At 38.2% G+C, this 13,080-nt stretch overlaps 1 pseudogene; it reads right to left on the bottom strand.

Annotated features, from left to right (window-relative positions):
- Positions 1-10,415: 10,415 nt before the first annotated feature.
- LOC147523268 (ribose-phosphate pyrophosphokinase 4-like) lies at positions 10,416-12,194 on the bottom strand (annotated as a pseudogene).
- Positions 12,195-13,080: the final 886 nt, after the last annotated feature.

Genomic DNA, 13,080 nt, shown 5'->3' with positions numbered 1-13,080 from the left:
TCACTCCTCTCAAGTCTCTCTAACTTACTAGATCACTCCTCTATCCTTACAAACTTTTCTCTTTGCAAGAGTTTTCTCTCAATTTTAATTGCTCTCAAAATTGGATTTCTATTCAAGACTTGATTTTCCAAAACCTAACTTTTGTTTTTATAGTAATATGAAATTTCGGCGTGTCTGCGAAATTTCGTGTTTATTGTAGAAAAATCAGAACCCGACATCTTCATGCAAGGCCAATCTGAGCGCGTGCGCACCCTCTAATTTTTCCATCCCAAAACTCCAGTAAACATGTTTCGTGAGAGGCTAAAAAAAACTATATCTTTTTTCACGGCAAAGGTAGGCGTAGGCCGCTTGGTCACAACTAATCAATCTCAAGGCTTCCGGATCTCTTCACACCTAACGATTACTTGTTTTTTCTCTTTTCCCCATGTGAGGGATAACTCCAACAATCTCTCCCTCCCGAATAGTGAGGGGGGATACCTCCATGCATTCCCAAATCAACAAGAGGAGTGTGCTACCATTCCGGTAGTAGCACACCAAACATCAAACTTACCTTTCGGTAAGACTTTGGTCATCATATCTGACCCGTTCTTGTCGGTATAGATCTTCTCAATACACAAATGGTTCTCTAATCCAATGATAACGCACATGTATATGCTTGGATCTAGAATGAAAACTCGAATTCTTGCTCAAATGGATGGCGCTCTGACTGTCACATAGAACTACATACAAACTGTTTCTGCTTTAGCCCTAGTTCATCGAAGAACCTCTTCATCCATATCATCTTTTTGCAACACTCAGTGGCTGCAATATACTCGGCTTCTGTAGTAAAGAGGGCAACACATTTTTACAACTTAGATTGCCAAGAAATTGCTCCCCCTGCAAAAGTAAATAGATAATCGGAAGTGGACTTCATCGAGTCAACATCACCTGCCATGTCTGCATCTGTGTAGCCTTCAAGCAAGGTCTTACTCCCACCATAACACAAACATGATTTGAAAGTGCTATTGAGATATCTCAATGTCCACTTAACACCTTCCCAATGCTCCTTATCCGGATTTGATAGAAAGCAACTTACAACACCAACGGTGAAAGCAATATTTGGTACTGTACACACCATTGCATACATCAAGCTGCCCACTACGGATGCATAAGGAATCGTTTCCGTTTGACTCTGCTCATGATCACTCTTTGGACACATATCTTTGGTCATGTGGAACTGACTTCGCTTGGTCCATGTTAAATCTCTTCAACACCTTCTCAATGTAGCTTTCTTGAGAAAACCACAACTTCCTACTCTTTCTGTCACGAGTGATCCGCATCCCAAGTATCTACTTTGCTTGACCCAAATCCTTCATCTCAAAGGACTTACTCAAGTCTTTCTTCAGGTTAGATATCTTGTTGATGTTCTAGCCAACAATCACATATCATCCACATCCAACAAGAGTACTATGAAATCCCCATCTGGAATTTTTTAACAAACACACAATGAGTGGAAGCGAATTTCATGTAGTCATGTTTCACCATAAAGGAATCAAATTTTATGTACCACTGTCTCGGTGCATGCTTCAACCCATACAGACTATTGTTTAGCTTGCATACCAGGTGCTCCTTGCCTTTGACCTCAAAACCTTTTGGCTGGTCCATGTAGACATCTTCTTCAAGATCTCCATTAAGAAAAGCTGTCTTGACATCCAGTTGCTCAACCTCTAAGTTCATAATTACGGTCAAACCCAATACCACCCTGATAGAAGTCATCTTAACTACAAGAGAGAAAATTTCATCAAAGTTAATACCTTTCCTTTGATCGAATCCCTTCACAACAAGGCGAGCTTTGTGCCTTGGGTGTGGATTATTCTCCTGATGCTTGATTTTGAAGATCCACTTATTCTTGAGAACTTTTCTTCTTTTCGGGTTCTCAACTAAGTCATAAATGTGATTCTTATACAAATAACTCATCTCATTATGCATGCCCTTCAACCACTTCTTCTTGTCTGTACCTTCAAGAGCCCCCTGATAGTATATAGGTTCTCCACCATCAGATAGTAAAACATACGTATGTGGTGGATACCTGGTTGAAGCTTGTCTCTCTCTGTCGGACCTCCTAACCACAACTTCTTGTGGCTCAGGAGGATGCACTTCTGCTTGCTCAGGTGGTGGTTCATGCACTTCATCTGCATATTCTATATCAATAGTTTCTATCCCATCATGAGCAATAGGATCATCATCATGAGCTTCAAACCCATGGTTCTCTGCATTGTCAATGCCTTATACACGTTCCACAATAGAAACTTCTACTTCTAAGTTAACAAGATCATCAATGAAAGCTTCTAGCTTCTCACCATTCTCAAAGTCTACTATGATTTGGTCTTCCAAGAACACAACATCTCGACTTCGGATTACCTTCTTGTTGATTAAATCATAAAGTTTGTAGCCAAACTTCTTATCCCCATAATCCAAAAAAATGCAATGTTTGGCTTTGTTATCAAGCTTGAATCTCTTATCCTTGGGAATATGAAAAAATGCCTTGCACCCAAATACCCTAAAGTATCTATAATCAACATCTCTGCCTGATCATACTCTCTCTGAATAATCACTATTCAAAGGCTTCAAAGGCGATAGATTGATCACATGTATGGTTGTGCGCATTGCTTCTACCTAGTAACTTTTAGGTAACTTAGAGTGAGACAACATGCATCTCATCCTTTCTACAATGGTACGGTTCATCCTCTTGGCTATACCATTGTGATGTGGTGTCTTGGGAACGATCTGCTCATGAAGAATCCCATGACTCTTGCAATACTCTTCAAACGGCCCAATGTACTCTCCTCCATTATCTGAGCGAATACACTTCAAAGGCTTCCCTCTCTCTATTTCCACCATGCTATAGAAAGTCTTGAACATGCCAAGAACTTCATCCTTGGTCTTTAGACTGTATACCTATATATTTCTTGACGCATCATCAATGAAAGTCAAGAAGTACAAAGCTCCCCTGTGGGATTTCACTTTCATAGAACCACATAAATCTATGTGTACTAGCTCAAAGACATTCTCTTTTCTGTGAGAAGAGAATCTTTGGAAAGACACCCTGTGCTGCTTTCCAACCAAACAATGAGTACATCTATTTAAATGCGTACCTTTAATATTTGGCAAGGCCTTTTGCTTGGCAATAACTTCTATGCCTTTTTCTCTCATATGACACAGTCTCTTATGCCATAGTTCGGAGGAAGCTTCTTATTGTGCCGCATTTAACTCTATTTTACACAAATTAGCCTGTGTCTTGTAAAGCAAGCAAGTTTTTTCTTCCATTGGGCTATTACAATGGAACCTCTGCTCAGTTTCCATATCCTGTTACCAAACGAGTTTTGAAAGTCATCATCATCTAACTTCCCAGCGGAAATTAGGCTTAGCCGAATATCAGGGACATGTCTTACATCCTTGAGTGTCAAGGTGTAGCCGACATTGGTTTATACATGAACATTCGCAATGCCTACAATCTTCGAGACGCCACTGTTACCCATATTTACCTCACCAAACTCACCACAGCTGTAGGTAGTGAAGAATCCCCTGTGTGGTGTGACGTGATTGGATGCTCCTGTATCTATCACCCACTCTATATCCTGACATGAGGTACTAACACATCACTTACCACAATCTGACACAATCACCACTAGACCATCGTCTACTAGTGCGGTAGTATCTCAGCCTGTACTTCCGTTCCTCTTTACCATGTTTTCATGTACACAGTTATTCTTCTTATCCATCTTCAGTGTTCTACACTCATACCTAAAGTGAGCCTTGGTGGCACAATAGTAATATTGTCTCTCTGCCTAAAGAGTTCTAGCTCCACCCCTAGATTTGCTTCTATCATCACCTCTAGAATGAGATGGTTTTCTGCTCTTACCTCTCCCCCGCTTCTCTGTGACAAGGATCTCTGAGTGAGAGGATCTGCTTCGTGAACCCCTTCTTGTCTTCTCATTCAACAATGCCCTGGTAGCCATCTCCATGGAAATAATTCCATCTTAGCGACTCCCAAGATAAACTGCTAAAGTCTCCCAACTGTCTGGTAGAGAGTTTAATAATAACAAAGCCACAACTTCATCACCCATATCAATCTTCATCAAATGCAACTGATTGATGGTATTTTGTACTTCATTAAGATGCTCAGACATTGATGAACCTTCTTTGTACCTCGTGTTAGCAAACTTCTTAATGAGTAGTACCTTGTTTTCGACCGATTTCCTTTCATAGAGGTCTTCGAGTTTCTTCCACAAGCCAAAAATTGTAGTCTCTTCGGATACATGGTGGAAGACACTGCCATCAATCCATTGACGAATGTACCCTTTCAGCCGCCGCTATTGCGTCTGGTTTTACTCATCTATTTTCAATGGGTTGTGCCAAGTCCTTGCAATAGAGAAAGTCTTCCGTCTTGGTTTTCCAAATAGTGTAGTTAACTCTATTCAAACTAGTCATACGAGTGTTTATATAATAGTCCATCCTAACAAGCTATTTCAACTCAAACCTCTTCTTAGGAATTTTATCAAACACCTTCTAGGCAAGATTTGGATAATTAACTTCTGTGATTAATCTAACAACGGCTCTGATATCACTTGTTGGGGAAAACGATACCAATCGATCCCCACTAAGATAGCTTGCACTTGGACAATTTACTACTTTAATAAAAAAAAATCTAATCTTTCACTACAACCAACAACCACAATCCTAAACTATGGATATAACTATCACAAATAGGCAATAGAAATATAAAGCAAGTAAAACATACCACAACACAAAGATGTACTGTGGGTTGGCCAATGATGTCTACTTCCACAAGAGCTAATCATTTTATAAGTATGGGAAGGAAGATTACAATCACTCCTCTCTCCTTACAAACTTTTATCTTTGCAAGAGTTTTCTCTTAATTTTGACTACTCTCAAAAGTGGGTTTCTATTCAAGACTTGGTTTTCCAAAACCTAACTTTTGTTTTTACAGTAATCTAAAATTTCGGCACGTCTACAAAATTTCATGTTTATTGTAGAAAAATCAGAACCCAACATCTTCAGGCATGAGCACAGGCGTGCTCTTGGCAAGGCCAATATGAGCGCGTGCGCGCCCTCTTATTTTTCCATCCCAAAACTCCAGTAGACATGTTTTGTGAGAGGCTAAAAAAAACAACTACCTTCTTTTTCACGGCAAGGGCGCAGGCGCGTCTTGGTCACAACCAATCTGAGCACGTGCGTGTTCAGACCTCTTCACACGAACAGTACCTGTTTTTCTCTCTTCCTCATGTAAGGGATAACTCTAACACTACATGCCACATCACCAATGGATCTATAGCTCTAGGGAAATAGGCAACAAGAACCTTAGTTAACAAAAAACTCCTAATGAAGGAAATTAGTACCTCACTGTTAGGATACATAGGACAGGCAAACCTCTGTGTAGTGGAATTAATAGGGCCTACGTCCAAGTAGCAAAAAAAAGGCCTATGTCCCCATTTTAACACTACTTCGGTCCACATGGCCATGATCCATATCCCACTCACACGGTCACACCTACCTTGTCAGTTGTCAACCTTCAAGGCTAACCCAGCCCCTAAGGCTACTCCCACCTCAAAGCTCATTCCATGATCTAAAATCCTAGATCTTTTTAGATCTAGGATTTTAGATCAGGGGGGGCTGCCATGGAGTTAACCTTTAAAGATTTTTTTAGGAACCAATAATCAATGTCTACGAAAAATTATCTGAATATCTATTTGAGTTCATAATTAGTTAGCATTGATAAACAAAGAGTTATCACTTTTATTACCTTACCAAAAATGGACGAAAGAGTGTTTTCATTATAGACCTAGACAAACATAACAAAGAAATGTGCAAGAATAACATAGCACATTAGCATCACACTAGTAAAGTTTTGACCTGCGTGGATTCTTATCAAATACATTTATTATTACATCCAAATCAACTTCTTTAGCAAATTCCCGTTCAATGTAAATAGTCATGCAATCTGCAAGAAATTCATCCCCCATCTTATTACGAAGTCATATTTTGAGCAATTTCATAGATGAGAATGCTCGTTCTGTAGTTGCCGTAGAAATAGGAAGTGTCAAGACAAGACGAATCAATCTATCAATCAAATAATATATCTTTATCTTTCTTGTTTCAAGTAGTCTTTGACATAATTCGAAGATAGTAGACAATTTCTGAAAAAGATGATGCTTGAGCACATCAAGTTTGTAATGTTGCAGTTGACTTCTCAAATAATGTATCTCTTGCTTCGTGAAGTCTCCACAATAAAACTTTTCTACGAGTTTGCAAATGTCATCAATGCAGAAGGACTTAAAAGCATCTTTCGGATCTAAAGCGGAACTAAGATAAAGAAGTTCTATTGTTTCTTCTGGAAATCTGTTTTTTAATTCCACCAACTGGTAATCTATTACAACATTAAATTACTCGACGCGGTAATGATGCTCAATTGTAATGTAATCTTTCTGCTGGCAAGAACGACATGTACCCGCCATGTGTCGAGCACCCATATCAAGCATATCAATGTCATGCTTTTTGCAAAACAAAATCACATCGCTAAGGAAAGCGTCCCAAGAAGATCCTCTTAATTAATTCTTGAAGAAGTGCTTTCGTACTGGAGACTAAGTTGATAGCATTTAAAATTTCTTGGGACTCTTCTTGCAGGGCTTTACATAAGACATTAGTAATTCCCATAGTCTTATGCAATAAATGAAAAAGATAGACAAACTCAAAAAAATTCATTGCAAGAATAGCACCTTTAGCTTCCCCACGCATAGAGTTGCTTGACCTGTTCTTTATGACGCTTTCAAGAACTATACAAATTGAATCAAACATCTCTTTCAGGCTACAAACTGAAGCAAAATGAGAACTCCATCTAGTATCTCCTGCTCGTTGCAAAGTAGAAACTTGATTAGCTCATTTTCCAGTAACAAGTTCATCATTAGCTACCAGCTTATCAATTTCATTTTTTCGAGTATCTTCCAACTCCTGTTTACGCTTAGGCGCAACATGAAGATTAACAATGGAAGCTAACTTGGAAAAAAAACAACCAAACATCAGAAACATCTTTAGAAGCCACAACTAGCACTACAACAGAGCATGGTTTTAGCAGCGCCATACTCCATCGCTAAAGGTGCCTTTGAGCGTGGCAAAAGATCTGTCACAACGCACCAGATGGCGTTGCAAAGGCGTGGCTAAAAAGTGCGTCTCAAATACTCAAATGCAACGCCAAAGGTGGCGTGGCAAATGTTCCTAGTTTGTTGCGACACCTGAGGGTGCTGCTAATACACTAATTCCGTTGCTACTTCATTTATTAAAATTAAATTAATTGCAATTTTTTTTCAAACTATTTGCAGCGCTTGGCGTCACAAAAGAGAGCTTGTAACAACTAGGATGGCGTTGCAAAAGTGATACCTTTAGCTACACAACTAGGCGTCACAAAAGGCAACCTTTTGCAACACTATTTCAGTTGCGGAAAGTTTAAATATTTGCCTATATAGTGTGGGAAATTTAAATATTTAGTTGAACATTTGGCGTGGCAAAAGACGTCCAAAAATTTAGCCACACACCAAGCGTGGCAAAAGATGTCTACGTTACTGTAGAATCAAAGCTTTTAGCTATACCAAAATTGTTGCGAATGATATAAACTCCTGTGCTTTATTTGGGACGCATTTAGCATTGCAAATGGTGCAATTCATACATATACCTGTACATTTTCATTTACATAATCCTGCCCAAAACAATTTTTATAGAACACAGTAACCCTATAACAATTCACCACAAATCATAACAAAATGAATTTCATTACTAAATCATTCAATACAAAAAATCTTAAAGAATTCACATAACTATTTTTTACGAAAAAACATTGTCTCACATAATCTTAACAACGTTCAACTAAATTTAGACGAATTATTCAAAACTAAAATTCCACAAATAATGTCTATAACATGCTAATTTGAGCAAAGATCCACTGAGCTTCTTCTTGATTCTACTACTTTGCACCAATCGACCAATCTCGGCACAACAAATTAAAAAAAAAAAATCACGTAAGTAAATTTATTAGAAACATTAATAAACCTAATATACACTCAAGTTGGCAATGCATGTGAAACTATGCACCTCCTATATGCGTAAATTGGTGCTCATGGCCAAAAGCTTAGAAAGAACTTATCAAAGTTATAACTCGATCACATTCATGAAGGTACAGATCAAATAAGAAGACAAAAATAGTCAAAAACTAATAGATTTTGAACTAAATTGTACATGTAAATGCCAAACCATTAAAAAACCTCGTGTCATAAAGTTATCACCAATGAAACAATAAAATAAGCAAGGCTAAACATTAAGTAAATCAAGCAAACAAGCTCAACTACAAAAAGCAGTTCCAACAGATGGCAGAGTCAGATGTAAAGGTATCGACCAACCTATAATGAGATTTTTAACCCCCTACCTATGATTTAGGAGTCAAGAAGTCCTGCCTTCGGCTATTCCTTCTATCCCTTGCTACTGTTTAACAGGAGCGGAATATCCTTTGTCCTAACCTTTATCCTTCGGCTATTCCTTCTATCCTTTGCAACTATTTTAAAAGTACCAAGTTCTACTCAAAGAAGTTTATCAGAAGAAAATTTACAATTTCATACCTCCGATGTCCCATGGCCAAAAGCGAGAATCAAATATAGTGTTTCAAAAATAACAGAGGAATCTATATGCTCATAGTTATAGAGCTCCCCCAAGAAACGCATATGTGCAATGCGTCTTTGCTGAAAACTATAATCGTTCAACTCTAAACCCAATCTAATCTCCTCCAGAACCTGAAATAATCATAACAATCTATAAGAAAGCTAGGACAAAGTGAAGGTATACACATAACAATGATCAACTGATATAACTCAAGAACTGCAATTAATCACGTTTGAATATCCCTATTTTAAATAGTAACACTTGATTGTCAAGTGAAAGCCTAACTATGAGTGAGTCTGCATGTGGTGTGTGATTGTCAAGTGTCCAGTAGCTCAACTAGTCATGGCCCTGGTGGTTGTATTACTAAGATTAAACATATAAACGGGAGAAAATCTACCAAAATACATTTATAAGATAAACTGAAACTTGTCACTAAATATTAAATAAAACAATATTAACTTACTCAGCAACAGTCATAATCATAAGGTGAGTATCAACATAATTTACTCAGCAGGTGCAGATAGAAAAAAACAAAATGATAAAACAAATGCCAAGACCTCAAGAATTCTAATCAGTATCTAAGCCAAGCAACAATTACATGCTTTTGCATCAAATCCCAACCCAAGTAATACACAAATTTTACAGATACACTTTCAAGAATTCTCAAAAGTCAAATATGAAGTCGTCACCATGTTGTGAATGTTGTCCTTCCATTGTTGACCCAAGTACCGTTTTATTTTTCCCCACAATCACATGTTTTGCATTGAGTTTTATAGTTTTACACAAAAGCAGAGGACAAACATCACACCATCACCAGAAAGCAGGACAGACAGAAAAACACGGACTCAACATCCCCAGAGACCCAAAAAACACCACCACCACATGCTACAAATGCTAAGCAAAAATGTAAAGGAATATTAAAAGAAAGAAGAACCAACCTGAAGAATGAATGTTTCCGACTTTTATTCTCTAGTAGTAATTTCAGATTCTACACCTGTAAAATAAATTAAAAGAACCAACCAGAAAAATTAACCCAAAAAGAATCCAAAACTAAAACCAATTAACCCCGAAAAGAGTAGCAACCAAAAACTCGAAGCTTGGCCGGTTGATTGGCACTTAGTCCAATTGAAGTGAAAGTGTAGGGCGCTAAGAAATATATGCAATTGAATCTTTATTCTGATGGTTTTTCTTTTGGGTTTTCTTTCCGTCCTTATGCTCAACCGCCCCGCCTTTTGCCTGGTGCTCATGACGCGCTACGGATAACGAGCCCACCTTCACAACCTATTATTTTTTCCACGCAGAACACTGATTCACCATTGTATTTCTCCACGAATCATATCATGGAAGATGCGTACTGACACCTAGCCTGGGAGACTAAGAAGGTGATAGCTACTCTGCAAAGAACCAAGTATTACATATTATGCCAAGGGAAGCAAATTGTAAATTGTAGGGGCAAGAATAAGTCTGCTTCTTCAGTAAACAATATCCATACAATGGAATATATATGTAGTGATGTAGGATTATGTTAAAACAATGTATCCCGACAAAAACTTCGGATTATTTTGAAACTCTAAACTCGACAAAAACTTCTAACTCCATATTTTTTTTCTCTTCATAGAAGATCGGTGGTGATAAGCTTATGCCCGAAGCATTCGCCGCCTCATCGTAACACCTTAATCCAAATTAAACCCCCCCCTTGCGGCTGATTGCCCTCAGATTTGAAGTGCATCCGCAATTGATCCCCGCAAGGCTTATAATTTCAAATGGGGCCCCGTTTTGCTATGGTCGCGGGTCATGACGGGGACGGGAATCGCGGATCCAAAAATTTGCAAATGCCTTCTCGATTCCTCTTCGTTTTGTGCAAAAATCGGCTCCCACGATTGCTTGGAAAACACACCATGGGTGACATAAGCGTTAACCTTAGTAGCACCATGAGCGCACCAACACTTTTCGATAACCGAAAAAGATGAAAACAATTTAGTCTATCCCTAATTTTGTAGAATTCTATATAGATTAGGTCAATCCAATTCATGAAGCTCTTATGCATGCGAAGCGGGGCTATGAAGATAATCTAGTGTGTGGAAGATGGTCGAAGTCAGAACTTAGTCCACAGGTTAAACTAGAAATGAAGCGATTTGAGACCGCTTTTAACTAGTTTCAACCAAGAAACTAAATCTAAACTTTGTGTTCCGTTTGATGGGACGGTACAATAATATTTTCAATTAGTTTATAAGCTATAGACAAAATACTAAACCGCCCTTTTACGCCTCGAGACCATGAACTGTGCTTTCCATTGTAGATAATCCATACCGACACTCAATAAGGGTCCCTCCCGACCGAACCAAATCATCAACGATGACAACATCGCTATCCAGTGAAGACTCCCCTCTTTGAGGCTTAACAAATCTCTTATCACCTTCACGAACCTTCATGCAATACCGACTGTACCAAAAAAGAAGAAGAAAGTATGGGTATCTTAAGGTTTTGTAGAACGATGAAAACAAACACATTCGTGAGCAATAACCAAACCATTGGAAAATGCCGCGAATCGCTTGTAAAATCTTTTCCATGCTCCATCATCCGGAAATGCAATGCTAATCCGGAAGATAATATAGTTAAACCGAGTAATAGAACTTTTAAGGAAAAACTTATGGTCAAACAAACAAAGAAAAGAGGGCTAAGAAGGGAAACTATCTTCATTTGTTGTACAGAAAATTATTATGGGTATACTTCCATAGCGAGAACTTCAAGAAAAATAATGTTGAGTTTAAATTACTCACATTGTCAAGATCGGGGAAGCCTGGTGGAGACGTTGTTTCAACAAAGGGATCCGATCTCGAAACATGGTAGCACATGATCCCCGAAATAAATCTTTCCTATATATGGTATGCAAGATTAGGATCTAGCTCTTGAATGTTTGAGAGCAAAGACGGTACACACAATATAAGAAGGTGAAAAGAGTGAAAAGCTTGAAGAGCTACATTATTTACAAAATGGATCGAACATGACATCGCAAACCATTCAAATATGTACCAAAGATCATGGCAAGTAAAACCAACCCGCAAAGCATGAATGTCATAGATGACTAAACTAGTTGGACCACCCCGTGATATGGGTATATTTGACAATATTCGTGCCATGGTAAATGCAGTTGCTACATCCCTTCCTCTTCCATGCGCAAAAGAACCGGTTGGAAAGAATGGCAAGACCAATGTAAAAGATGCAACAAACAGACCTTGGGAGGGCAAATATGACGGACAATTGTTCAAATATGACACATGGTGAACTGAAGGAAGCCAAAAATGCAACATGACGGCCTCGAATATCTTGTGCATTGTTGATAAAAGGTTTGGAAAACCATCATCAAAGCTCCTCCGTTTTTATAGGACGGAAGTTGAATAGAGTCGATAATGTTGCAACTTTACGAGCAAGCTCTTCTTCGACTCAACACAAGAGAATAGTAGTACTTCTTTCTTCTTTGGCATCTCCATCTTCTTCACAACCTATTATTGATGAGAGAGTACAACATACTATGAACACCAACAAAATTCAAAAGGCTCTTTTTTTATCTCTCGTTTGGATGGGTTTTCAATATGGTGGCAAAGAAGAGAAAAAGATGAGAAAAATAAACCCAATTTAGGGTTTTGGATTTTGGATTTTACTTTTTATTTTTGGTTTTTGTTGAGCTAACAATAAAAAAAGGCCGCCCATAAAAAACCTTTAGAAAAAATTAACTCCCGCCCATAAAAAGCCCAATAGCAACGCTTCTCTAGCTGCAACACATACTACATCCAATAAAACATGGACATTTACAAAAGGTTTTTACAACGAAAGTGGCGTCACAAATGATTGAGTTAACTTTAATAGCAACAATGGCGTGGTAAATGATAAAGCCCTCTATAAAAATTGCATTTTCTGTTTTTTGAAAAAAAAAATTATAACTATTTGCCACGCAAGAGGTGTCACAATAGATAAATTTATGTATAGTTAAGCTAATAGCACGACAAACCTTTAGCAGCCCCATATGGCGTTGCAATAGGTGACCTTTAACAACAATTTTTTGGCGTTGCAAAAGGGTGCGCTGCAAAAGACCCCTTTTGTTGTAGTGTAGAGCAAGTTGTAGATGATGTGCAAAGCAATGCACATAATATGCATATGGACACTCCTTCAGAAACAATGCTTGTAATCCATTCCACTGACCACGCATATTGCTAGCACAAGCATAACCTTGACCTCTCATATTTATAATATGCAAATTATGGCGAGCAAGAATATTATATATAACTCCTTTCAAAGTTAAAGCGCAAGTGTCTTTAACACCAACAATGCCAAGAAAATGCTTTCTAACAAAACCACCTCTATCAACAAATCTTAGGA

This window comes from Coptis chinensis, chromosome 1, assembly GCF_015680905.1.
Source record: "Coptis chinensis isolate HL-2020 chromosome 1, ASM1568090v1, whole genome shotgun sequence".
Taxonomy (NCBI): Eukaryota; Viridiplantae; Streptophyta; class Magnoliopsida; order Ranunculales; family Ranunculaceae; genus Coptis; species Coptis chinensis.
This window is presented reverse-complemented; position numbering and strand designations above follow the sequence as displayed.